Here is a 23,665-nt window from a genome sequence, read left to right as displayed (position 1 = left end):
GTCCCCAATAAAATGATTTTTTAAAAATCAGCCATCACAATAAAATGAGGTTCCAGTGAAACTACTTTTACGAAAAAAATTCATTGTGACCAGAGGGAACCTTCCCAGGCGATGCCACTCGGTGCACTAATTCAGAGCAAGTTGCTAGATGTTTGCCTGGAGGGGAAAATGCATAATAAGAAACCTCCATCCAGCATAGCATTTTTCCATTTGGGGGGTACCCCCTCATGTTCTACAGTCTCTCTCTCAACACCACCATTTCTACACATTGGGTCCTCTGTCTTCTCCTCCAGCCATCCAAGGCACAAGAGGCCACTGAAAAGACCACGGCTTGGGTTAGGCACATCTTGGTGATCAGAGCAACATCTCTGCTTTTTAAAGGCTGCTGTGGCACGTGTGTCCAATAACATGGGTTGCTTGGTTTCCCCATCTGTATGTTCGTGGACATTGCAGTGCTCAGTAAAGATTTGCTAGCTGAATGAGGAATACTGTTCATACCAATGGACTGCTAGACCCAAATTTTCATCCTATAGGTATGCTGTCACATGGTCTCTACACTCTCTCTCCCCATCGACAAGTGAACTGGGGAGCGTAGGGGGATGGCGAGAGAAGTATATCTATACCCTAGTCTCACCTCTTCTCTCCCAAGAATACCTTAATCTTTTCTTCTTTTCTGGGCGCGGCGGGGCGGGGGTGGGGGGGACACCTAGAAATTTTAGTTGATTTCAATTAGGTTTCTTTTGAGGTAGACTGGAGTTTAAAAAATGAGGAGCTGAGATCAAGGGCTCAAGTAGAAAGAAAATGCTTTGAAAATGATGATGGCAACATATATATAAATGTGCTTGACACAATGGATGGATGGATGGATTGTGGTAAGAGCCCACAATAAAATATTTAATAAATTTTTAAAATTCTAAAAAAGGAGGAATCCTTTTTTATGACCTTAATAAAGAGCTCATTCATAGCCCAATGCGCTTTCCTTTTGCCAAAGTTTAACAGTACAACAAAGGACGCCAAGATTTTACCAATAAAGGTCACTGTCCAACAATTGTTTGTGAATGGTGACGAGACCAAGTGCTATGTGACGTTAGGGTCAGTTAAGGAAGGGTGTGGACAAAACAAAACACGGTACTGAGAAGAACTACTAGAAGGCATCTGTTTAAATTGCCTTTTTAGTGAATACATATGCCCAATGCATTATTAAAGTTGCTAGCTGTGGTAGGCTGACACAAAAGATGTCCACATCCTCATCCCTAGACCTGTGAGCATGTCACCCTACAGAAGGGGCTTTGGAAATGTGCTTAAAGGTAAGGATCTTTTTTTTTTTTCTTCTCTTTTTTAACATTTTATTAGGGGCTCATACAGCTGTTATCCCAATCCATACACACATCAATTGTGTAAAGCGCATTTGTACATCGTTTCTCAAAACATTTTCTCTCCACTCAAACCCCCGACATTAGGTCCTCATTTTTCCCCTCCCTCCCCGCTCCCCCCTCCCGCATGAGCCCTTGATAGTTTATAAATGGGTATTTTGTCATATCTTGCCCTGTCCGACGTCTCCCTTCATCCACTTTTCGGTTGTCTGTCCCCCAGGGAGGAGGTCACACACAGTTCCATGTAATCGGTTCCCTCTTTCCTACCCATTCTCCCTTTACCCTCCCTGTTTCGCCACTCACACCACTGGTCCTATAGGGCTCATCCGTCCTGGATTCCCTGTATTTTCAGTTCCTATCTGTACCAGTGTATAAAGGTAAGGATCTTGAGATGAGAAGATCATACTGAATTATCTGGGTTCTCAGTCACTACCCAGCAGGAGAGAGACAGGCCAGAGTGACCGGGAATGAGGAGTATGGAAGCAGAGGCCCGAGCGGGTCAGGAAGGTGCTTTGCTGCTGACTCTGCTGTTGGCAGGTGAGGCCACAAGCCAGCGAAGGCAGCTAGAAAAAGATAGGAATCCATTCTCCCCAAGAGGCTGCAGAAGAAGCCAGGCCAGCTGCCACCTCGGTCTCAGACCATCTGATCTCCAGGCTGTCAGAGAATAAATCTGTGTTGCTTTAAGCCAGTAGGCTTGTGAGCATTTGTTACATCAGCAAAATGCTTTGTACTAATTTGATTTTGAAGTCTAGCCTCACATTTTTTTGGAAATATTTAAGCTCACTTGCAATGAGGAAAACGATTTCTTCCTCTGGAAAGAAAAAGGAATATTGCGATCATTTTTTTTCTTCAGACAAATAGAAGTACTTAGATAACATATCCATTTCACTTGAGGACCTTCCATGTGATTCTATTTAGAGTGTTGATGTCATTTATAAGGAGTCTTGGTGGCCCAGTGGATTAAGCCTGGGGCTGCTATGCAAGAACAATGGTTCAAACCCACTAACAGCTCTTTCCAAAGAAAGACAGTCTCTCTGCAGCCATAAAATTCACAGTCCTGGGAACCCTATGGCGCAGTTCGATTCTGCCCCATAAGGTCCTGTAGGTAAGAATCAACACACTGTCCAAAACCCCTGCCACGGAGTCAATTCAAATGCACAGCGACTCTACATGGGGTTTCTGCCGCTGCACATCTTCCTGGAAGCAGACGGCCGCGTCTTTCTCCCGTGAAGGGACGGGGAATTTCTGCAGTTGGTAGCCCCCCACCCTGCCACCAGAGCACCTTAGTTTGATGACGATGAGGTTGTACAGTTATTGATGCTCTCATGAGTTATGAAAATGCACCTCCTCTTGATAAGTGACCCAAGAAGTGGAGATAATATTAAGCTAGGAGCTGGATCCGCCCGGTGGGGAAGTCCCTGAGGCTTCCATGAGGCACATATTCCCATGTAACCCACTGACGCTATCACCATGATGCCGCTGAACAATGATTTGGAAAAGACCCATCCATCAGCTCTGTGAGGTGGGCAGTTTCCCTGATTTTCTAATGCAGAGAATACTTTCATTTATACTTCACCTCTGAGGTATGACGGGGTCCTGTGAAATTCTTTTTCAAGAAGAAAAAGGATCCTATAAATAAAATTTTGCAAAACCAATTCATCTCAGAGATTCATACATGAAAAGTGTTACATTATAACTCCTTATTTTCTACTTTCTTGCTCAGGAGCGAACAAGAGTCTTGTGGGGTCCTCGTGAAGGAAAATAATATTAGCTGATAAATACAAAGTTAGGTCCAGCTTGGAGGGGATGCTGTATGTAAGGGGTGCTGAAGCTTCACAGTCAATCATCCTTGCTTGTACTGGAACTCTCTTATACTCCGGGGCATCCGCCACATATGATACACTGTCAGGGGCTATGGCCAGAAGGTGGCAGGAAACAGTGAAAGTACTTGTGGGGCAAAGCTATTTATTACACATCAAGTTGGCTATATCCAGAACCTGGCTTTTTTTCCAAGGACCATTTTCCAAAAGATAAGACATAACCTTGTTTTCTGGGTCCTGCATAAAAGAATTTGCTGCAAAGGGCATCTCTTCATACTTCCTGCATCTGCTGAGCACCGCAAGAGGATATAGAAATGGGTGGAATTGTCTCAACGACCTAGACTTTTAAAGGACTATCGGGTGGAAGCCCCTACCACATGCAGCTTGGCAGGATGGCGTTGACTGAGGAGAAAGATATCAATCACAAAGAGGAGCAAAGCAAAACAACTCACTGCCTTTGAGTCGATGCAGACTCATGGTGACCCGACAGAACAGGGTAGAACTGCCCCGTGAGTTGCCAAGACTGGAACTCCTGACAGGAGCAGAAAGCCCCATCTTTCTCCCGAGTTGCGGCTGGTGGTTTGGAACCACTGACCTTGCTGTTTGCAGCCCAATGCATACCCTCTACACTACCAAGGCAGGATGATCATTAATTGATGCTGTGGTCACTAACTCCGGGGCCACAGCCTAGGGCCAGGCAGGCCTGAAGGGCTGAGGAGTCAGAGCAAGGACGCGGTTGCCATGGCGATATCTACCACAGTGGAAAAGGGTGTCCAGCAGTGGCCACTCCACCCTCCGTCCCAAACTACCACCTGAAGGAGGCAGCTGATGGTCTGACCCCATCCAAAAGCTCCTCCCAAGGGAAAGCTCACAGCCCCAAACTCTGTGTGGGGCAGCTCTGCTGGCCAACACATGGGGCGCGGTATTTTGGGTTTGTTTGTTTAGCACCGTTTAGACTAGATGTCTAATCTGGAGCGGGGGTGGCGTGGGGGTGCTGTTTCATTCAGCCGTATCTATGAATCCACGGGTGGACCTGGGCTTTTGCCAAGGTCACGTCACTAGAGCAGGGAGCAGGTAGATGTGCACGGACCCAGGAGCACATGCATGTAGTTTAGTTTAAAAGGGGAACGTGTATCATAAACCTATTGTTTTAGCTTGCTTGGCTTCTTGACCATTATATTGTGGTTTGGGCAAAAAAGTTTACCAAGTCAGTAAGCTGTCCGCACAACAATCTGTCCATATCTTGTTTGGGGACATCGGTTGTAATCCCCTCACTGTAACAGCACTCTTCCCACCTCCTCCCGGGCTCCCCATTTCCGTTCACCGTCTGTCCTTCCCCGTCCTGCTTTCTGACCTGTTAGGGGTAAACGCCACCCTTTCGCTCTTGTGCGGTTTACTGCTCCGAGCACCTCACTCCTCACAGGTGTTGCTGTTCACTTTACGGGCCTGTCTGCGTGACTGAAGATGAACCCCGAGTGAGTTAAGTTCCAGGTGTGAAGGATGCGTAAGGGCCATAATTCTCAGGGGTTGGGGGTGCTCCGCCCATCTCTCAGTCCAATAAGCCTGGTGCTTTTTCATATTTTGAATTGTGTTCTACATTTTACTGCCACCCTCTTTAGGGCTATCTAGGGTGACCCCACTTGGAGCAGCTAATCGTGGTAGCTGAACATCACCCTGTTCTTCTGGTCTCAGGCTCCTAGAAACTGTGGTCCGAATGTCCATCGTCCTTTGGACCAATTATTCCCTTGAGTTTTTTTGTTTGCTTCACTCTTCTCTGCCCCAAATTGGAAACTTGTAAGACTGCAGTCATAGCTCATCAAAGTAGAAGGAACATTGTCTTTGTGGACTATGTTTTATGAATTGACCTGTATGTCCACTGAAGCTAGGGTCCCAGGTCCACCAGCCAGTGACTCGTCCCTCAAGGTGTTCAGTTATGGCTTCCAGGCTTGCTTACTTTGTCCCTGGTATGAGCTACATATCCCTGGACACATTTGAAGCACATCCAAAATATAGATATTGAAATACCCTCTTCTGAGCCTATACAAGCTGGCTTCAAAAAGTCTGTAGAACAATTCCATTACCTTTTAATTCCATTTATCCAAGAGCTTTTTGAAATTCTCCCGGTACACTCCCATACACCATCCTATTCCTGTTCAGCTTCCATATCTAGCTCTGTATCCACTTATAAATTATTATGATTTAAACCTAATGCTTTAACTCTGTGTAATAGTCTAGGTACTTTGGGGAAACAAATCCACAGCGACTCATGTATAAGAGAGAGTTTTATGTAAAGAAAAGGTGCATCACGAAAACATCCCAACCCAATGCTGCCAAAGCCCACAAGTCCAACATTAACCCATTAACCCAACACCAGTCCACAAAGTCCTTCACCTCACAAAACAGAGGCAATAATGCCGACTGCAGGAGGAAAGCTGAGTCAGTGAACGTGTAAGCATCTCAGCACTGGCAGGGGTCTCCACATGGCTGCTCTAGCACCCAGGGCTGCATCGGGATAGATCCATGCGGCTTCTTCTTGGGGATGTCTTGTAGGAAATCCATCTTGCAAGCTGAAGCAGGGAACTGCTAAGGCAGCTGCACCCGATGCAACCATCACAAAACAAGAGACCCGAGAACTAGAAAGGCGAGGCTTCACCACCCATTTATCCCTCCGCATTTCAACCAGCACCACATGTGATTATCGGCCAGGCTGGCACAATTAACTAACTCACTCTGCATGAATTAGAAGCTAAAATCTAAGTTACATTTTCACCCTGCAATAGTGAAAAGAATCAAGTTCAAGTGACACAGGATCTTTGACTTCAAGGCACACAAACTAAGGACACAGGTAAGCAAAGGTACACAGGTGAGGATGAACCAAGGGTAGATAACGCAATGTGATCACAAGTGGGCGCTTTATAAGTATCTGCTCAATTAATGCATCTGGACGTGTTTGCATGGACAGAAAAAGTGTTCAAATTATTCTACTCATGTCTAAAATCCAGTCACTGCCACTGGGGTCCTGTTTTGCTTAGAACCAGAATTTCTGTCCTAACACAGGGTGTCTCTGCCCCTAGAATCGCCCTGACTCAGAGGAGGCTGGTCCTAAAGCAGCTGAAAGAGGCTTCCTATGGCTTCATGCCCCTTCACCAATGAGCTCTCACCACATCCCAAATCAACCTGTGAAACTGCAAGCTCACTGGAACCCAGGCCAAATTCTCAATGTCCCGCAGGACGATGCACTCACAAACGCACAGGACGGAAAGTAGCCAGAAGCTTTTACAATCCGTCTTTGGGGTTGGCCAGTCTCCAGAAATGTCAGCATTTATCCCCACTCTGGAACGCCCGGAGACTGGAACCCTCCTGGGAAGAACCATCTCTAAATCACAACCATCAGGCTAAAGCCTCCAAATGACACAATAAAAAGGAAATGAAGAGTGGGAAGCATGACTTCAACCCAAGCCCCACGTCTGAGCCCAGCTGTGGCGGGGACAGGCCAGCAGCTATTTCGGCTAGGCCAGGTCTAGACTGGGAAGCCTCCGGATGAGAAGATTCGCCAAGAAGCCCCTTCCTTTCCTAGGCCCTGAGGACCCCATCGAGGCAGGCACATGCTTCAGGTGGAAACACAACAGTACAGGAGGACTGGCCATGCAGAGCCGCCACATAGTCTAGGTGCCACAGTGGGATTTGTACTGCTTCAGACCCTTCCGCGGCCTCTGATCATCTTATTCCCAGGCTCAGACTAACGATGATGAATCCTGGTGTCCCATCGCCCCCCAACTCCAACACCTTATGTTCACTCCATTGTAAACAACCTGATCAATAATGTAGGGAACAAATCATACAAGCTGCAAGAGCCAGCCCAGAGGTGAGGAAACGAGCAAGTGCTTACTGTTAAAACGGGCACTAACACGCATTTAGAGTTGAGTGTTAAGACACGAAGCCAAAGGAGAATGTGAATAGGAAAGGTCGGCTGAGATGTCCTTTGTTTTACAGACAGGGCTGCCTCCAACCTGCCAGGACACACATAGTTCCACAGGGTAGAGTTTAATAACCTCTGCTTAAATACCCTGCCAAAGGTGCAAAGGCAAGGAGGTGGTCTGGCTGCTGCTCCCCAGTGCCCCTCGGTTTCCCATGAAATAACCACTACTGGATGAGGTCATGCCGGGGACTATTTCTAGAGAAGCAAACAATGGCATGCCTCCAGACGGCCTGGAAGTCAAGTTTGACTTTCGGGCCAAGGCTGGCTTGCGAAGATTCTCTGAATGCTTTTGGACCCTGATCTCATCCCACGACATCCTCCCTTAATGCTTCCCCTCCACAACCCACCCCACGGAGCTGTCGGGAACCGGTGTGCAGCAGATCCCACCGGGGGTGGAGGGGGGCCAGGGGATGGAATAGACGACTGCTGCTCCTCCTACACCCCAAAGCCTGGAAATCAATTCGTGGCCCTGCCAGTTGTGGCATAAATGATTCATAGCAGTGTTAATCAATACGTTTTTGCCGTTGCTGCTATTAACTCTGATCATTTCAAGGTGGAACGGAGCTAAGGCTGCATAAGTCACTGGCCCAAGTAAGTGTGCACAAAAAAAGCACGCCACGTAAGGGTTCTGTTTGAAAAGGCGGTCTTGTCCACGAAGAGCAAACCTGACGTCGGCATCCACAGAAAGGGGCCAAGATTGGAATCTCAGAGCAGGAAGGAGATAGCGGCACACGCCTGCAAAGCAACTGTGCTATGACGGGACAGTGGCCCACCAGGGTCAGAACTCCTCTAGGAAAGGGTGCTCATACACACCTCCACTCTCCGATCTGGACACCTCTTTCCCCTTCTATTATTGCCTACGTCTTTGCTGGGTTTAACTCTTGACAATAGCCACACAGAACTCAGACTATACTCACCATTATGGGGCTTGTGATGGAAGAAATAGGTTACGACTCAGGATCAAGATACAATTCCTCAATCAAGGCCGCTTCTTGGTCATTCCTGCAAGTCATGCTATCAACCCCTCAGCACTGACCTGTTCCAACAAGCGTTACAAAGCTCCTTAACTCGTGTCCAGAGGCACCCTGCTCCACCAGCAAGCCTCAGCCAGAAGTCCCTCAGCTCTCTCATTCAGTGGGTCAGCGAGCCTGGTTCTGCCAAGTGCCCAGAAGCATCGGGCTGGGTCAGTAAGCCTCAGGCCTGAAGGTGGTCGGCTCTGTTATTCTGCACACCCACTGGGCCAGGAAGCCAACCACACCGTCCCACACTGGCCTCCTTGTTCTACTACCTTCTCTCTGCCCACCTGGCTCTGCTGTGCTTGCCACAGCCTCTTACTACTGCCCACTGCTGCCATGCCATTTCTCACGGACTCCAGCGCAGTGGTACCCACTCCTGGATTCAGGAAGTTCAGGTCCAATGGGCATGCTCCTGGACCTTCTGGGTGGTAGTGAGGTCCCTTCTCCAGCCTCTGGGATTGGCTCATTTGAGTATCTGATGAATTCAATGCTGATGCTGTTGCTGCTGAATATAGTCTTCAAAATGTATTCCTACATCTCTGACAGGCAGCGCACCAGCATGGGAGATGCTCTGAGGGAACTTTTTCTAAAGCACTTTACAATCAATACGAGAGAGAGCAGAGGCACACAAACAACAAGCCAAAGTGCTGAAAGTCCACTGGACAAAGCATGTTGGGATTCGAGTGAAGCCATTAGTGTCTGTACATCAAAGAAAAAGCATAGGATCAAAAACGGTGGTGCAGAAGACCAAACCCACCACCTAGCCCACGAGACCCTCCCCAAACTACCTACAGCACGCCCGCTCCCCTGGCATCCTCTCATGGGCCTGGACCAGTCATACTGGCTCTCACTAAATTCTCAGACACAAGCTCCATCTCACTTCAGGACCTACCTCAGGGTTCCCTCCAAGCAACTTCTCCCGCCGTCTCCTCACCTCCAGTGACACGCAAGCCCCTCAGTCCTCCACACCTGACCCTGCCACCCACTCCGTGAGGTTTCACTAACTCTTGCTCGGCCTATATTGCTGTGTGCTATCGAGTAAGCTCAGACTCAGAGCAACCCCGTGTGGCAAAGAAGAACTGGTCCACAAGGTTTCCTGGACTGTAATCTGGAGATCACGGGGTACCCTCTCCCACAGAGCCACTGGCTTGGCTCAAACCACCAACCTTACAGTAAGCAGCGCCTAACCATCGTATCCCCAGGGCTCCATTAACCTGAGATGCATTTCCTCAAGGGAGCCCTCCCTGTTCATCCTCATGGCCCTTCCAACAGCAAGAGGGGAGAAAGAGCACGAGGCCTGCCTCCTTCCCAGTGCTCACCCCAGTCCTGAAGGGCTCTCGTTCGTGGTCCACATCCTGACCACCCTTCCAGAGAGCTCTGCAAATACTACTCTGCTCCCCACTGTAGCCCGACCCACAGCACAGTCATGAATCAATACCTCGGAGGATGGAGAACAAATGGAAATGCAGTCAAATTAACTAGAGTTAGCAGCCAGAGAGGAGTTTAGCAGAAGATGCGTGTGGTGTGAGAGGTTTTGGCTCAACTTGGGTGGGCCAGCATCCTTCCACGAGACGATCTAACAGTGTGGTCGACTCCGTGATAGATCCTCTGTGAAGCAGCCAAGCAGCTGTGGGGGGGATAGCCCTCCTTCATCTAGCCACAGCCTTGATTCCACGGAGGGAGGCGCACTCTTGATATAAAAGGGCAGTGTGGAAGCCAGCTCACTTCCACTGCTGGATTTGCCTCCTGCATCGGGTGTTAACCTCCAGTTAAATCACCCGCCGGTCCCTGGAGCCATCGCACACACCTGACCTTGGATTCATTTGGCTGACCTCAGAGTTGTCGAGCAGCTTGGCCACCACCAGTCTGTAGTCGCCCTGCTTCCTGTTTGTCAGCCTTGAAGCTACAGGAGTTGGGAGAAGTCTTCGGCTTCCAGCCGATCCTCAGACTTGCACTAGGCTGGACTTACTCCCTTCTACAACTGGGGGAGCCTTTTCTTGACATGACTCTGGTTCCATATGCATACATCTGCAAGAGCCACTGGTTTGGCCTCTCTACAGAACCCAGCCGAACACGACGTGTGATTCAGGGGAATGGCTGTGTCGTTAGAGAACTCTAATACCCTGAAGAAAGTGGAACTATTTCCCAAAGTGCCCACACCATTTCTCACTCCCTTAAGCAGTGCATGAGGGTCCGGACTTCCCCACATCCCGTGAGATGATCCTCTCATCATCCTCGTGGATGTAAAGCGGTATCTCGCTGTGGTTCTGATACTCGGTTCTCTGATGCTGTAGTTTGAAATGAGTCTCCTGGAAAACGTGTTGTAAATTCTAACTGCTATAATTCCATGGGTTTTCCTTGCTACGAGCGAGGTAATATTAACGTGGTGTCTTACGTCAACTTTTTTTGAGATATAAAAGCAGAGCAAGTGAGCAAACAGGCAAGCAGAGACGAGGGAAGGCAGACGCTGCACCACATGAAGAGCAAACCCCACCGAGAGCCGCAGAGAGAAAGCCTTCTCTTACAGCTGATGCCCTGAATTCAAACTTCTAGCTGCGTAAGCTGTGAGAAAACAAGTTTCTATTAAAGCCACTCAATGGTGACATTTCTTACAACAGCACTACATAAGTAAGACACCAGATGACTAATAATGTCCCCTATCAAGTTTTTAAATTACAGGAATCAGCAACAGCAAAACAATCGGTTGGTCCAAGCTCACGTGGGAGCTAATGTGATAAAATTCCAACAGGAAGCTGCCATGCACAACGTCCCAGGCTTCGGGGTCAGGATGTCTCCTGTAGGGGGGGCGGGGTCGGGTCGGGGGGGTCACTGGCAGTGTCAGCTTTGAGTGAGCAGCCTAGGCCAGAGCCTTGACTGGAGTGTGCTCTTCTTCCTAAAAACCTCCGCAATTCTTCCTCAAGGGTAGTAAGCTCCCGTTCGCCAGTGGCTATGGAGTTGACTCCGGACTCGTGGCGACCCCGTGTGTGTCGGAGAACTGTCACCCTTAGTTTTCAATGACTGCTTTTTTTTTTTTAATAGATCACCAAACAGCAACCGAACGCTTCACCTTTGTGCCATGTAAACTCCCACGGCTGTTCCTGTTAGGTGCCACCGAGGCACGGCAGCCGGCAGCAATCCTCTGCAGTGAAACAGGGCACCGCCCGACGCTGCGCCAACCTCACAACTGGACCTGGCTGGAGCTCACTGTTGGGGTCTCTGTGTCCATCCATCTTGCCGACTGTCTTTCCTCTTTGTGTCCCTCCTGCTTGCACTGCCCCTCCACTTCACCAAGCACGAGGTCCTTCTCCAGGGACTGGTCTCTCCTGACCCGTCCAAAGTATGCAAGACAAAGTCCTGCCGTCCTCGCCGCTAAAGGGCACTCTGCTTTTCCTTCTTTCAGGACAGATGTCTGTCTTTTAGCAGTCTGTGCCACTTCACTCTTCACCCACAGCATAATTTAAACGCATCAAATGTTCTGTCTTCCTTAATCACTGTCCAACTTTCATATGCACAGGAGGCCACAGAAAAGTGCCATGGCTTGGGTCAGGCACACCTTGGTCCTCAAAGTAATATGCTTCTTTTCAACACTCGAAAGAGGTCTTGTGCCGCAGATGTACCTGATGCAGCGGGTCAGGATGATCTCTTGGATGCTGCTTCCAGGAGCACTGATTTGTTGTGGAGCCAGGCAAGACAAAACCCTTGGCAACTTCAACCTTTCCTCCATTGATCTTGATGTGACCCACTAGTCCGGCTGTGAAATGTTTGGTCTTCTGGACACGGAGTTGGAACCCACAGGGAAGGCTGCAGCGCTTGATCTTCAGCAAGGGCTTCAAGTCTCCTCACTTTCAGCAAGCAGGATCGGGTCATCCGCATCTCACAGGCTGGTAATGAGCCTTCCTCCAATCATGATGCCAAGTTTTTCTTCATATAATCCAGCTTCTCTGATGATTTTCCCAGCATACAGATTGAATAAGGGTAGTGAGCGGATGCACACCTTCCCCGATTTTAAACATGCAGTGTTCTTTAAACTCCCACCACCAGGGTACAAACACCGTTTCTCACCCTCACCGCTCTGCCCCTTTACTGGGGGCCCACTGCCCAACGTTCCTTTCCACAAACCTATCTGAAAATAGAGCCCAAGTGACAGAGGCTGCCGTCTATTTCAGAAACGATGTCCACACATCGCGAAGAGAACTCCCAAATGCCTGCCTGGCAAAGCCTGCTGCCTGGCTCTCGGTAAGACAGAGCGCATATGTCTCTCTCCCCTGCCAGCTACATTCGGGATTTTCTGGAGTCAGCAAGTTTCACAAGAAGCACAAAAATCCTATAAATCTGCACTCTAGGGCATAAACCAAAGGGCCTTAAATGCGTCCTGGCCAAGGTCTAGCTTAAATATCAATACTTAAATGGGTTGAACAACTCCAATTCCAGAAACACAATAAGAGGCACAGGAATGGAAGGAGAACCTTGCCAGAAAAGCAAGCGCAGACCAGGAGAGGGGAGCACCTACGCTGCAGAGGAGACACTGAGAGTTCTGTGGATGAGCATGCTGGGTGCATGGGGAGGAGCAACCTCGCATCCCTCAGGGATGCTAAACAGTGATTGTAGGGAACCGAGGGAGACAAAGGACCAGACTTTATGGTCCTGGGTAGACACTACAAATATGTTTCTACCAACCCTCGGTGAACCACGCCACAGACAACACACCATGATGACCTGGGACCCTGACATCTCAGGCAGGATGGCTACACCTTCTGGCCCAACTGAAAGAACTAAGTCCTGCTTTGAAGCTTGCCTGTACCCTTGGACTGAGGACTGGGGAACTCTGATGGGAGAGGACGCAGAGAGTGGCCACCCTGGAGCTGTGGAAGTGGTAGTCATTAGATCTTGGGGGAAACCCTGGCTTGGTGGGTGTCCAATGGAAAGGGACCCAGGATCATCATATTATTTAATACCTCAATGTCCCCCTTGCATTGATGACAGGTTTCAATCTGTTGGGCATGGATCCACACTTGGAAGAATTGATCCAGGATGTTTTCCCCTGGCACCAACCCCCAAGCTCAGCTACACAGAGTTCAATCAATTGGGAGGTTGAACTGTGCCGGCAAGTACGTCATGGATTGTGGCTCATGGTAGAACTGTGCTCGCATAGACGCCTCATACTGACGGGGTCTGGAGTGCTGTGTCCTTGGGAAAATTGTTGATATCATCAATGCAATCACCCAAGACCCCAGGGGTATGACTGGCAACGTGTTTCTATTTTGTTCCTTTGCGTTTTTGTTTTTCTGCCTTTTTTTGTCTGCTGGTTGGCTTGTAGCTATTGTTACTGTTGTTGTTGGTCTTACGGGATTTAGGTTTTATCATAATGTGACCACCAGAGTAAACCACAGACGTGCATCATCCATGGACAAGCAGATGGAGGCCGGGCTCCCCCTTAACTCTAGCCCCAATCGAAGAATAGTTAGTTCTGAGAACATGGCCCTTCTTAATACTCACCTTCATAAAATGATCACTGAAGATAAGGGTGCTACAGCAAAATGTGGTGAAGAAAGTAGATGGTGCCCAGCTATCAAGTAGAATAGTGTCTGGGGTCTTAAAGGCTGGTGTTTCAACAAGCAGCCATTTAAGCTAGGAGTCAACTAAGTCCACATGGAAGAAGCACACCAGCTTGTGTGATCCAAAGACAATAATAACAAAATCCAAACATGACAAAGGGAAAAGTATCAGAGCTTAACTTGTGAACACCCGATTTGTAGAAGGCTACGGAGGGCAGTGGAGCCCTCTGCAGAGCATCTAGTCAGATAGAGGCTCTGGCAGATCCCCACTAGCCACAGGCAATGATACATGAACAGCTTTCCTAGCAGACAGAGAGGAGGGTAAACTTGATTATACTGGACCAAACTTAAGACTTGGTCAGTTGACTTCCCTCTTGACCCAACCTGAAATTGTTCTAGGTGCAAGTATTTCTTGCTTGTTCCATGACAAAAATTTCTTTCCTGGCTTTTCAACTATTGATGGTGGCCGTTCTTATTCATTATTTGGATTTATCTTTATATTATTTTATCCTTGCCGTTTTATTTTGGTTTTGTTTTTTATTGCTTCTGTTTGGTTACCCAGGTTGTGAAGCACAGAATAAGTATATATAGAGAGAGATAATAACTGATGGAATGGTTGATAGGGAGGTGGAGATGAGGGTTTGAAATATGGAGGGTGAGAGGGTTTGAGGAGCAAACAATGAATGCAGGAGTGGGGAGGGAGCACTAGGACTGTTGTGATGATGTGTGCACAACTCATTTTAAAAGCAATTTAACCACGGAAGTGTACGATCTGTGAGCACTACATCAAGGAACGCACTTTAAAAAGGAAGAAGAAAGAAAAAAACTAGAGAATGTTCTGTTGTATATATATCTGCCACAATTAGGAGGGGAAAATAATTACATGAATAATAATGACTACGGGGAGGAAGAAAATGTTCTAGAATTGAATCTGGTGACAACTGTACGACTCTTTTTGATATGACTGGATTCTTGACTTGTGTGGCATGTGGATGAGGGGTAATAAAACGGTTTTAAAACCAAAGGTTATAGCCTAGGAAATCCTAGGGCTGGGATGAGTCAGATTCGAACAGACAGCACACAAGCACAACCTACTGAGTCACATGGGACCCCGAGAGCTGCCATCAACTCGAAGGCTGGCACACAACCTCAGACAGCCCAACACAAGCGTAGATGATGGACAGGCTCTAACAGTTGCTCAGTAAATGTTAGCTAAATGAATGAAGGTCTTCGTGAAAATGCAAGCCTTTCAGAAATATGAGGAGACAGGAGTAGAAATAAATACTTGATTCCTATTTTCATTCAGGATGTCTAGATGAGAAAAGTCAGCCCCAGATTCGAGGTCGGTCCTAAGTCTCCACGGCTCAGAAACATGACTTTCATGGCTTAGAGACACCACCTGCAGTATCACTCCTTCATTCCACTGTCATGGTCAAGAGCCCTGGTGGCAGAGGGCTTATGCGCTGGACTGCTAACTGCAAAGTCAGTCATCCAAAGCCGCCAGCTGCTCCGCGGGGGAAGACAAGGCTTTCTACTCCCATAAGTAGTTACAGTCTCCGAAAACCACAGGGGCCGTTCTGCCCGGTCCCGTGGGGTAGGCACAGTCAGACGTGACTCGATGGCAGTGAGTTTGAGTTTTATCTCATAGTAATTGTTCTTCTTTGCCAGGGATTTCCTCGAATGAGAAATCCAAGACACTGACAGTATTTTTTAAAAAAAAGTGTTACACACACATTGAAGGAACACAGCCCAGTAATGATTATATTTATGCTATGAATCTGAATCGTACTGGAATTTTCCATCTGCATATCTGGAGCGACAACAACAATACGTCACTTCCCAAAGGTGGCCAGTGTCCCACTGGCTTCCAGCAGTAGATGGGCCTAGACTCACTCAAGCCCAGGGCCAGAGGCCTGAGTTCCGCTCACGTCTGTGTGCCTACCCTAGGCGGTTGTCCAATGGGGCGTCAGTCTAGGGGACACTCACACCCGAGGGGGCCGGGACACAGACCTGGGCCTTCTATTGTTAGCTACCGTTCATCCCTCTGTGTGAATTCACCTATTTAAAGGCTCTCAAAGTACCCAAACTCACAGCCCATGGCAACCGTATAGTACCGGGTAGAACTGACCCGCCCCCCAGCCCCCCATGACAGTAGAAATCCTTGTCTTTCCTAACTCCTGACCTTGTGCTCAGCAAGCCCAACACGTCACCCCTGTGCCACCGGGGCTCCTGGTACTATTGAGAGCTAGCCAACGTGATATCCCCCCTTCTCCTTAGGGCATTCATCCAGACGAGGGAATACAGAAAGTTACATAAATCCACATTCACTGAGCCCCACAGCTTCCTCCAGCTGTATGCACCATTAATCACTAAGCCCAAACAAGCCATTTGTCAATGTTTGGTTTCAAAATGCCGGAGTCGGCGACTCCAGGCGGGCCTCTGGGCACCAGTCCTGGAAGACACAGACACAAGGCAGCCAGCAGGGCAGCCCAGTTGCCGCAGCCCAGCCTCGCAGGGGAGTGCCACTGCCTGGGGGAGGAACATGCTTCCATTGCCTAAGAATGGGATCATCTAGTTCCAGGTTTAAGATGCCATCAGTGAGTAATCAAATTATATCCACACATACGCCGGGGAGGGCGTTGGGCTTAATTAGGTGTTTACCCCAGGGTTGGGGGCTCTGGTCTCGGCTTGCAAAGCCTACACGGCTATGGAACCAGGTCATTTTAAATGGTCCCTTGATACCACCACGGCCACACTGCCAGAGTCGGTTTCAAGCCATAGCCACCTCAGGGGTGTCAGAGCAGAAATGTGCCTCCTAGGGTTTTCCAGAAGCAGATTGGCAGGCCTTTCTTCCAAGGTGCCTTCGGATAGACTTGAACTCTAACCTTTGGGTTAGGAGCTGAGCCCATGAACCATCTGTACCATTCAAACCAAACAGCAGCTCACTACCACCGGGTCAATTCTGACTCTTGGTGACTGCCGCCCAGCGGGTTCTGACTCATAATAACCTATAGGGTGGGATGGAACCGCCCCTATGGGTTTCCAAGACTATAACTCTTTACGGGAGTAGAGAGCCTCATCCTTCTCCCGTGGATTGGCTGTTGGTTTTGAACGGCTGACCTTGCAGTTAGCAGCCCAACATGTAACCACTACATCATCAGGGCTCCCGTTTGCACCACCATGGAGCCTAATGGACGGACTGTAAACCTGCAGCTGTGGTCGGTTCTAGCCCACAGTGACCCAAAAGGAGCACTGCCCTCACAGGGTGTCCTTTACAGAAGCAAGGGCTTTCCTCGCAGAGCAGCTGGTGGGTGGGTTCGAAGTGCCAACTGTTCGGTGAGCAACCCAGGGGTTCCCCGTTGTATCTCCAGGCCACTCTGAGAGCATGAATCATTCCAGGTAAACCGCTGGGGGCAGGAACTGAATGACACCCCCGTTTGGTCCTGGGCGATCTCAGAAACTTCCAAGCAAGAGATGAGAAACCCTGTAAAGCAGAAAAAGCAACAACAACACAACATTGGAGGGGATGGCGGTGGCAGACTCGTGCCAGTATCACGGTGGTCAATTGGGATGATCAAGGGATAAGGAAGAATCCCAGGGATCCGGCACTTCATCCCAGCTTCTCACTGAGCCCCAGGCCTCTGGGTGAGGACTAACTTGAAATAGCTCAGCTAGGCGATGACCTCTAAGCAGAGCATCAGGCAAGACAGTTTGTACAAGACTGACGGCCATCGGTTAAAACCCACCAACCACCCCAGAGGAGAGAGAAGAGGCTGTATGCTCCTGTGAAGATGTCCAATCTCAGAAGTCCTAATCAACTTGATGGCAATGAGCCCCAGCAGCGCAGTGGTTTCAGCACTGGGCTGCAAGCGGAATGGTCAGCAGTTCAAGCCCACCAGCTGTTCTGCAGAAGAAAGCACAGCACTCTACTACCAAGACCATGTAGAAAGCTTACAACATCTCCCAGGGACGGCAAACCACACTTAGGATGGTGCTTTTCTCTTTTGTGGTTTAGTGTTGTTCTGAACATCTTATCCTTAGCAATCACCTCCTAGCAACCCTATGTGTCAGAATGAACTTGGGGCTGGATCCTTCCTCATAGGTACTACATACAATGGTGCAGTGTAATCTGGTGATGTTACCATGCCAACCCCTAACGGCAAGTAAAGGTCGGATGCATAAAGATACTGATGTTAGAACACAGCTATAAAGAAAATGTTAAAAAAGAGAGGTGCCCACTTTAGAACAGACGTGGGTCAGAGTCGTTAGAACAGAACCCTGTCGTGAGCCAGTGACATCTGCTTTGGGAAGCCCGTGGGCACAGTTCTACTCTGAATCAACTCAATGGTGCCCTCCAGCAGAGGCAGCAGCATTCATACCCCCGCCTTACTTTGGCACTGTCCTCCATGTCTGCCAATCGCTCTGCTTGACTACAAGTGGGAGGCCATGTTTCCTGTGTGGCTCAAGAGCCTCCTGGAGTCCAGAGGCACCAGCAGATGCTCAAGAAATACTTGTTCTGAGGACTAAGCTCCCGACAGTGGTGGTGGGATCCTTCTTATGTCCCCATCCTCCTGCAGAAGTAAAGCTCTCATGCCCCAAACCTAGTGCAAACCATGAACTCAAGCAAGTGCTATCTTCCAACATAAATTGCTGTCCAAAGCAATCCAGACGAAGGGTGATTCTGGCATTCCAAAGACAAAGCCCCAGGAAAGTAAATAAAAGCAAACATGTCTAACTAACCTCCTCAGTCCTCTAAGCCAGGGAGTAGGGACAGCTGGCCTGAGGGCTGTATCATCAATACCAGCTGACATCACCGGCCTCACCAAGGAGAGGGAGTTCCAGCCATCACCGTAACAAACAAACAAACTCAGTGCCATTGAATCCGTGCCAACTCACAGTGGGCATTCCACAGGACCAAAAGCTCCTCTTTCTCCCACAGAGCGCCTGGTGGTCTCTAACTGCTGACCTTGCAGTTAGCAGCCCAACGTGAGACCACCAGGGCTCAGTCACATTAGGGGTGAGTTATTTCAATGTTGGGCTAGTATGATAAATATCCAAATGACCCATGGCAGAAAAAAGATTCCCCACCCCTGCTCTAAGCCCTAGGTTCCCAAACTGATTTGGCCGATCATCCCCCCTACCCCTTTTTTGGGGGGGTGGGGATTACTTGGTGCTTCTAACCCCCAGCAATTAAAAACTTTTGTCTATAGCCCATAATCCAGGATCCTGTGTAGGTATCTGCTTTTGCAGCCCCCCTGGACTGTTTTGGTGTCCCCCCACCCCACAGGGGATGGTATCACCCACTTTGGGAAATACTGCTTTTTTTTTAAATTATTTTTGGAAATACTGCTTTAAAGCAGATAGAGCTTGGACAGGAAGTGGCAGGGGTTGAGTTGTTCCCTCAAGGACCTTTTTCTGTGTTTTAAACGGAACCACAAATGACCCAATAAAGCAGATAAACTATTTCACAAACTCTCAAGTTTGCGTTCCCCTTAAAGAAACAAAAACAAAAAGAAACAAACTAGCTGTTGAACTTCCCAGACAATGGAATGCTCCCCGAACTCAATGGAAACCGTGTTTTCTCCCTTGGACACATCCACCACAAATCACAGCTGGTGCTGTAAGTCCAATCAGAGCTCAGAATGTGTAAAAGTAGCCGTGAAGATTTTAATAGTCCTTTTTGAGCCTTGTACACTTCACTATACTCCCAAAAGTCTAAAGAAGAACTGAAGTAATTAGCTTTTTTAGAATACCACTAAATGAGAATTATAGTTTAAAAAATTAATTAATCCAAGCAGGAGGGGCTTTTAATGGTTTTATTGGCATAAAATTCACATAGATGTCATATAATTTAATCATGCAATCGGAGTAAGAACAGCGCTATCATCACCACAATCAATTAGGAAAGGCTTTTTAGAGTGGACGAGCAGCTTTCAGAAAATCTCTGCATTTAAATCAATTACAGAAACCAAGTATTGAAGACCCTAACCAGTGAGACCCGAACAAGCTTGAGTGTGTCCCACCTGAATTGTGAGACCCTCACAGGGCAGGTTTGACACACTGATCACTAATGAGAGAAGGCCTGATGAGTTGTGGAAGGACATCACACCCATCACACAGGAAGGAAGCAAAAGGTCATTCGAAATACAAGAAAGAAAGAAAAAAGTGGACGACAGAAGAAACTGGGAAGCTGGCTTTTCATCAGAGCAAAATGGAAGAGATGATGGCATCAAAGAGCTGAATAGAAGTTTTGCGGGACTGCCACTCAGTATCAGGCGGGCCCAAATCCTCACAGCTGGACCAATAGATAACATCATGGTACGTGGAGAAAAGGTTGAAGCTGTCAAGGATTTTGTCTTGAGCGGATCTACAATCAGTGTCAATGGAAGCAGCAGTCAAGAGATCAAATAACGCACTGTGTTAGGTAAATCCGCTAGACAAAACCTCTTTAAAATGTTGAAGAGCAGGGATGTTACTTTGAGGACCCAGGTGTGCCTCACCCAAGCCATGGTGTTGTCCACTGCCTCATATGGATGTGCACGTTGGACACGGAATAAGGAAGACGGATGAAGAGTTGATGCATTTGAATTGTGGGACCGGAGAGGAGTCAGAAGGTCCCATGGACCGCGCAAACGACAAACCGACCTGTGTTGGATGCACACTTCCTAAAGGCAAGGAGGATGAGACTTCAGCTCACAGCCTCTGAACACGCTGTCAGGAGAGACCAGTCCCCGGAGGAGGACATCCGCCAAGCTTGGTAAAGTGGAGGAGCGTGAACAAGAACAGTCCTCGACAAGGTGGACTGGCACAGTGGTCGCTTCAAAGGACTCAAGCACCAGGCAGCGTTTTGTTCTGTTGTGCGCAGTAGGGTCAGTATGAATCTGAACTGACTGCGGAGCAACTTACCACCACAACCAGTGGTCTTGGATAAATCATTTCTGGATAAAGTAAGACACGGTTGTTATTGTTGTTGGGTTAGTTGCTGTCTTCAGACTTAGAGTAGAAGCGCTCCATGGGCTATGAGTTAGTTGATGGTGCCAACCTGGCTGATAAACACAGGGAGGGTTAATGGAAGGGCGGAGAGATAAATGGCTCAGTGAGTCTCGCCTTTCTAGTTCTCAGGTCTCTTGCTTTCTGATGGGCCGACCAGGGTGCAGCTGCCTTAGCCAGTTCCCTGTTCCAGCTGTCAAGGCTCACTTCCTGTAAGGCATCCCCGAGGAGAAGCCACATGGACCTACCCCGATGCAGCCCTGGGTGCTGGAGCAGCCGTGTGGAGACCCCTGCCAACCTTGAGATGCTTACACATTCACTGACTCGGCTTTCCTCCTGCAGTCGGCATCATTGCTTGTGTTTTGTGAGATGGAGGAGGACTTTGTGGATTGGTGTCGGACATATGGGTTAATGTTGGACTTGTGGGCTTGGGCAGCACTGGGTTGGGATGTTTTCTTGATGCGCACTTACCCTTTATATAAAACTCTCTCTTATACATGTGTTTCTGTGGATTGGTTCCTCTAAAGTACCTAGACTCACACAGGCTATTTCTGGCTAAGATCCCCAGGCCTGCCTTGCAAGGCACCTCTGCATGGTCTGGACCACCTACTGTTCGTCAGCAGTTGAGCGCTTCACCGTTTGTGCCATCCAAGGATTCCGGAATTACCATGCTCCAACACCAAATCCCCAAAACACCAAAGTGTGGTAACAATTTCTAACAGGCTTAATAGCAGACTAGTTGCAAGGATCCAACCCTTCCTGAGGCTACTCCGCTCCATTCTCCCTCCACTCCTCCCTTGACGACATTCCCTCCCATCCCTGGGCTCTGTGATTTGCCGCAACACCCCACAGAAACTGGCGAAACTTTACAGAAAGGTCTCGTGTGGCAGTGAGAGCTATTCAGTCCCAAATCTGGGCGGGCAGAGGCAAGCCGAAAGCAGGGTCCCCAGCCAGAAGCCCAAAACGTCCAAAAGTCAAAGCAGGTCTTTTGGGTTCTATCAAAGCTCAGTCAGGAAACAAAAGACAAGCTTTGAAGATGTGTTTTTACCCTCAGTGGACCACATCTCCGGGGGAAATAAAGGATGGTGACTTAGGTAGAGCCCTTCGGTGAAACAGGGTCTAAGAGGTACCCCACTCTAACCCTGTAACAGAGGACTCCCTTCAAAGTCAGATCTCAATCCAAAGCACAGGATCTGGAGCCTCCGACACGTGACAACATGGATTAGGACCAACGAGAATACAGCTAGAAGGGCCAGATGGAAGTCTCCATGCACGACTACATCTCACTCGGGCCAGAGTCATCCTGCCGAGGAAACTGACCAGAGGTGAAAAGATGCCAACATTTCTGCTCCTGAAGTGTGCCTGGTATTTACCTGGGGTGCACAATGAGAAATAAAATCACCACTCTATTGTGCACCTGGATCTGCAAGAGACAGAATCCTCTTCAGCTTTCCCTTGCTGGATGGCCTCCCACAAACCCCTCCCTGCTTCTCTGAAACCCCCCAGTGGTGACATCTTTGCGGGACGATGAGCCCGGCGTACCAGACAATTAGAGGGAAGCTAAAGCCTGGACAGGTGTGAATACATCTGAGAGTAGTCAAGTACAGAGCAGAGTTAGCGAAGTGTGATCACAACACATTTGCTTCTTCTAAACTACCACGCTTTAGAGTTAGCGAGCATCTAAAGGGGAGCATCGAGGTGTTTTCACAAGCCAATTAACCAGTTCATTCTGCTAGCTTCCAGGACAGCAAGGTCTGAGATCTCAGGAAGAGGTAGTCACACCCCGGGGGGCTGCCCGCCTCTGCCCTGCTCTGGCAAGGGTGAGAAAGCTCTTTAGCATCACCAACAAGTACCTGGAGACACTGCACTCTGACAGGAAGCGTCAGCCTGAAGGTACTCAGTTCTCTCACTCCTTGGACCACAAAGCCTACTGTGCTGTCTCCTACCTGTCTCCTGGGTCCGTCTGCTGCTGCTTCCCGTTGAGTCTCATCATCTCCAGAGATAGCGCGCGGGCACGCGCGCGGCGCTCTCTCGCTCTCTCTCGCGCTCTCCTCTATCTGTCTTGGTCTGTCTGTCTACCAGAGGTTCTTACCACAGGGATCCTGGGGCCAAAGGACATGATCCCACCTGACTCTTCTTTCCTGGTGGTTGGTGGGCATGGGATGGCACGCGTTAAACCTAGCGGATGGCAAAGCTAACCAGTCTCTTTGGTAGCGTTCCATACACCTTATGTGCATGTTCCTACACTCTCAAGGCTGCCATGCACTATTTGTATTATTAGTAAGCTGTCCAGCCCCTCGGTGGGCCACAGCACCTTATTTGCAATCTTTTGGTGGGGGTTCCAAATCCATAATGAGAAAGGCCATGTCAAAGGGATGTGAGACACTATGGCCAGGATCAGGAACCAGTGCACACTGAATTCATATGACTGAATGCTTGAAGGCCACAGCACAACCCCACCTACCAGAAACTCAGGCGGCGCTCCCAGAATGCCCACTTGCAGCTTAGCACACAGCCTCTAGACCCTGGCATATTCTTGAATCTACAGTCAGAGACCCCTGCCAGGTCTCACCTGGCATCCTCGCCTAGAGAAATAAGCACAAATAAGCCCTCAACTAGTTCTCTTCCCAGAAACAATGCCCACCTGCAAAAGGAGCAACAAACACTACAAACATGGAGCGTCAAGGGTGAGTGACCCACTGCGGCTACAGTGGGCAGGGGGGTGGCACTAGACTGCAAACAGCCAGACAGAAAGATGAGAAAGCTCTCCCCACATGCTTGCTTCCTCGAACTAAGTTTACAATCCCGTCCCTACTGCTGTCCCTAAAATAAATCCGAGAGACACATACTTTACATCTACGTTAAACGCAAACCACAGAAACCAAGTAAATAAGGAAGTGGTTGGGACTCCCAAAACACAAACAGAAAACGT

This window comes from Echinops telfairi, unplaced genomic scaffold (assembly GCF_000313985.2).
Source record: "Echinops telfairi isolate 266 unplaced genomic scaffold, ASM31398v2 ScPeMD7_4048;HRSCAF=4782, whole genome shotgun sequence".
NCBI lineage: Eukaryota > Metazoa > Chordata > Mammalia > Afrosoricida > Tenrecidae > Echinops > Echinops telfairi.
This window is presented reverse-complemented; position numbering follows the sequence as displayed.